Raw genomic sequence first — 5,662 nt, forward strand, 5'->3', positions numbered from 1 at the left:
ATTTCAGTATGTTTATTTTTTTTAAAAAAAATCTATTTGTAATTTTTTCACGTAATATTTTGGTCGTCGTTCTTGCATCTTTATATGGGAAAATGGTAAGGCCATCTCCAACCCAAAACTCTATTTTAAAGCAACTCAACTTTAAAATAATGCAGTTTGTGCACCAAATACAATATTCATATCCAACCCATTTATTTCAAATCTTACTATTTTATTTAATTTTTTTCTTATTAATTATTAAATGTATATTTTTTAAATTTAATGATATAATTATAATACATTTTATATTAGATATATTTAATATTATCTGAATATATCTAATTATTAGATTAATATAATAATATCATATTATTATATAAATAATATTTATAATTTTTAATATAAATATTTATAATTAAAAACCAAAAAAAAATTTAAATTGGCGCAGAGTCAAATGTGACACAGATGTAAATGGAGTTGCGCTATTTTAGCGCAGCTCCATTGGAGGATACGCCTGCGCCAAAATGGCGTGGAGATGCCCTAAGAAACAACAGTAGGACACAAGGAAATTATATTATATTGACTTAAATGTATGGGTGGTTGCAAGTCTTAAAAAAATTATATTTAATAAGAGATGTGTCCACGTGGTGTTCGGGGTCGGTAGGGCAAAATGAATAAAATTATTTTATTAGAAAATGTCCAATTAATCCTGATAATAATATAATAAAAGTCCAAAGGCACGATCTTTTCAGGGTTGGTTGGGTGTCTGCGCTTATATTGGAAACCTCGGTCCTCTCCATTGAGACAAACTCATTTCCTACTACAGCCAATACAACCACAAAATCTGCTTCCTTTCATATACAACAATGGCAGAAAGCAACAAAATCTTCTCAGAAGAGCCATTGTAGTATGTCGTTTTATTCGACCCTACCCACATGGGTAATGCTCCAAAACCATTAACGAGTTGACACTTATCAAATTTTGACACGTGTCAACTCTCAATGGTTTGGGACACTACCCATGTGGTATGTCAAGGTACTCCAACTCTTTTAGCTTATTAACGTTGTTAGAGTAGGTGTTCAACAAACTCATTTGTTGGGGTTTTTTTTTAAAATAATTAATTTTAAAATTTTTTTTCAAAAATAATGTAAAAAAAAAATCATTTTCAAAACTACTGCAATCTGCGCTTAAGGAGTGAGCAGCGTCCGCGCTGGTCCACGTAAGCGACGAAATATTTTAACGACGGAATATATATAAAAACCGTCGCTAATTAGCGACGGTTTAAATTGAATCAGCGACGGTTTATTTTAGCGACGGTGTAAGGTATCAGCGACAGTTCATTAACCGTCGCTCATTAGCGACGATTTTTGAACCGTCGCTAAATGCCGAAATAACCGTCGCTAAATGCTGAAATACTTCACACGTAACGTGCACATGTACGCCGTGAATAATCTTGAACTTTCAACGACTTGCAACTTTGCAGCGTGCAATATACGCTGCGAAAAGCCATTTTTGTTGCAGTGAAGATAGAGAAAAAAAACAGACAATAAGTTCATCAAAAAATAAGTTTTTTCAATAATCTCTACTATTCAACCTAGTTTTTTCAGTGATTCAGGGATGGCTGACTTTGGTTTGTTTGGTCAGCAGGATTTTAAGACCCCGTCTTGGTCGAACATACACAGTTTTACAAATTTGCTTAATGTTGGTCCACATCATCTTGTACATGACATTCGACCACATAATGATGTTGAGGAAAATGAACAACATTCAATTGAGATATCTCAGTCTTGATGAATTTCTTGTTTGTTTTTTTCTCTGTCTTCACTACAACAAAAATGGCTTTTTGAAGCGTATATTGCACGCTGCAAAGTTGCAAGCCGTTGAAAGTTCAAGATTATCCGCGGCGTACATGTGCACGCTGTTGGTACAAGTGAAGAGGTAGGTATTTCGAATTAGCAACGGTTTTTGAACCGTCACTGATTCCATTACAACCATCGCTAAAATTAGCGACGGTTTGATTCAATTTTAGCGACGGTTTCCTGATTCAATAAACTGTCGCTAATTAGCGACGGTGTTTATATATATTCCGTCGCTAAAATATTCCGTCGCTTACGTGGACCAGCGTCCGTTCTTACGAAGCGCGGACGCTGCTCCACGTGAGCAGCGTCCGTGCTCCGTAAGCGCGGATTGCAGTAGTTTTGAAAATATATTTTTTTACAATATTTTTGAAATTTTTCTTTAAAATTAAATTATTTTTTTAAAAAAAAACTCCATTTGTTGGTTTGATCTTTATCAACTCTTGTGTAATAAACAATCTTTATATTAATAATATATATTTTTACGTTTTTATAAAAATATGAAATTTAATTTATTTTTATCCGCATGCAAGTTGTATGAGGCCTTACATGTCACGTCGATTATTGAAAACTAATTACCTTATATTCTAAATTTGCTCTTAATTGATTCAGATGCTTAAAATAAAGATAAAGTTCGCTCGAGCTCGAGATTAACATCTGTAATGATAACACCAGGTTTCATCGTTATGGACATGAAGATGTCCAATAATACAGATGGAGTACTCCTGGGATGACTCGTTGAACAACTTTCCCTCATACTTTCCATGTGATTATCACTTATCCAGTTAATTAGTCTGCGATTATGGTTGTACACCGTTAATCCTTTAACTCGAGATAACATAGAGGTTTTACGCACTAGCGTCGTACTTTGACTTGTTTATCGACTCCGAGAAGGTCATCAGATGGCGAGATTAGATGTAGTTACAACATACATAGGAGTCAATGCTTTGCAGTCTGTGATTCATCGCTCGCCTATATGCGTAGATAGTTTGATTAATAAAACTGTTACTTTCGTAGTCAAATATGAATTAGTATATTTTCTGTAAGTTCATATACTTAATTATCCGATTAAGTTCATATACTTAATTATCCGATAATTTGACAAAATTAAGATAATTATTGAGTTGTTTAATTAAAAAAATTATTTTTTCCAAATAAATTTAAAAAATGTGTTAAAAATATGTATTTTCATATCATAGATTTAAATGATATAAAATACATATAGAGTTAAATAACACACGAGTGTTAGTTAAATGCAAAACTATGATAAATTGGCATGAATTACTATTTTTATTAACCAATTTATATTATATTATATGCATATACATGCACTTATGTAAGGTCCAAAATTAAATTGATGTAATCCAACTGCATGCAAATCTAAGATAATTAAATGATTTTAATAGCTTAAATTAATTATTTTTGACATGTTTATATGGTTATGAAGTAGTTTTCTTCTTGCATGCATGAAACTGTATTTTTAAAGGTGGTTCGAGATGCGATCGAGGGACGGAGACCGAAGGCTAAAAAATGAAAAATATTTTTATTGAATATTTGTTTTTAATTATTTAAAATAAGGTTGATGCTTTATGATATTTTTAAGATTAAGTAGTTTTGAGGTGATTTTATACGCCGAGACGTAATTTTTAACGGTATTTGATTTTCGACAAAAATATGAATTTTTCGACAACTCGGCTAATATTTTCACTACCTTTCCAAAACGAAATATTTTAAATATTCACTAATGAGTTTATTGGGCCTAATATACCATACTAATAGGGCCAAGCTTACTTTACACCTTTTTATTAAAATAAATAAGCCAAAAACCCCACCCCAAACCTTTCAAATACACGCCCCATTTCCCCTAAACCTCAAGGACTCCTTTCCATCAGCAAAAACACATGCACACGCGTATTACCATGAAGGGAAAGCCACGGTTTCTGAATAAATTCAGCAAGGTCCTCCGTTCGTCGCCGTTCTTCGCATCTCAACGTATATTAATGAGTAATATATGCAAACGCATGCCTTAACTATTTTTTTCTCATCTATCACACCATATTATTGTTTTAAATTGTGTTTGCTTGAAAAACATATTCAACTTTGGATTATTTTCGTTTTTATGCATTGATATATGATTAATGCATGATTTTATGATCCAAACTTATGATATCATCGCAAGAAGGGGCTGCCATGTTAGGATATTGATATGATCGATTAACGTATCAAGAGTGTTTAGAAGGGGAGTTGAATAAACACTCACAATTAAAATGAATCTTTTCGAATTTTGAATTCAGTTTGGTGACAAACTGATTCTCGGAATCTTGTTGGTCAATGACAATCAATTAAACTAAGAGTAGTTGCGGAAAATAACTGACTGAAAGATAGAATGCAAAACTGAAATAAAGTACGCAAGGATTGTTTCTGGATGTTCGGAGATTTCAATCACTCCTACGTCACCCCTTCTATCTCAAGGATAGGATTTCCACTAAAAGACTTTGATCGAATAAGACTTGTACTGACCCACTTCAGTTTGGACTTAACACTGCCAAAACTGAAACTCTTAGCATACAACAGCTTTTATCAGTTCGTGACTGATCTTAGCACAACTGATATATTCTTGATTGAATTACAAAGTGCTAACACGCTCAAAGTGTAGCTTTAGATGCTACTGATATATCTGATATACGTGAGCTGTGAATTGTGATTTTAGCAGCGTAACAGCAAGCTTCAATAATGCGTTGATGGTTGTTCTTCTTCTCAGCTGCTTTGTTCACTTATTTATATGCTTCCTTTCCAACGGTAACTTGAGATGAATTTGAATCTTTGTATCCGTTGATTTTTTACTTGATTATTCCTTGGATATTGTTTCCTTCATTTATTGTGATGCGGCGTCTTAACTGCTTTCGCCGAAATGCGTTGTTCTAAGCTGTATTGATTTAAGTGCGGCGTTGCAATCTTCTATGTCTCTTTGTCGGTTGATCGTTTTTTCCCGAGACATGTTCAGTTGAAGGAAGCATACGGCTGAATATATCAACTGATCGATTTCCAACTGATCAGTCAGCTGTCTTCGAGAATTCAATTAAGTTCAACTGATCAGTTTTCAACTGATCAGTTGGTTTTCTTCGAAAGTTCAGTTCAGCTGGATTCGGTTGCCTTAGATAATATGCGATACTCTTCAGTTAGGCAAGCTGTATAGATCGAATATTTGATCAGTTAGTTCCAATAAATAATCGGTTTGTCAAACATCCGAAATTAAGTTTCCAACAATTTCTCCCTTTTTGGTGTTTGACAAAACTAAGTAACGAATAACTGATCAATGAAGCTTATATGAACTTCAAGTTCGTTGTAGATAAAATAATCAATTGTTGTGTACAGATTCGTACAATGAAAGAATGATATAATCTGAATGAAATAATATGTAGCTACATTGTATCAAATCTATTGAACTGATCTCCATTGAACTGCTGATCTGATGATCTATTCTCCCTTTTTGTCAAACGCCTCCATTCTGACAGATAATCTCTTAACATCGGTTGAAAGAATCTTGACAGAAGTGGCTACGTCTGCGATTGCATTGAGCACAGTGGTTTGCATGAAGTCTATCTTTCTTGATACGAGTGTCTCCACCGCATCAACTCTTTTGCTGATAGTGTCTTGAGTCGCTGAGAGACATTCTGCTATACCTCTATTCTTTTGGATTTCAGCAATTGCAAAGGAAAGAGAGGTCACGGTAGCTTGAACTGCCTTCAGTTTCTCTGAGTTAAATACTTCTGCATGTTCCAGTTTCAGAGAATGGACGAGTTGAGTATGCTGAATGTTAGAGATGG

The sequence above is a fragment of the Primulina huaijiensis genome, chromosome 17 (assembly GCF_012295235.1).
Source record: "Primulina huaijiensis isolate GDHJ02 chromosome 17, ASM1229523v2, whole genome shotgun sequence".
Taxonomy (NCBI): Eukaryota; Viridiplantae; Streptophyta; class Magnoliopsida; order Lamiales; family Gesneriaceae; genus Primulina; species Primulina huaijiensis.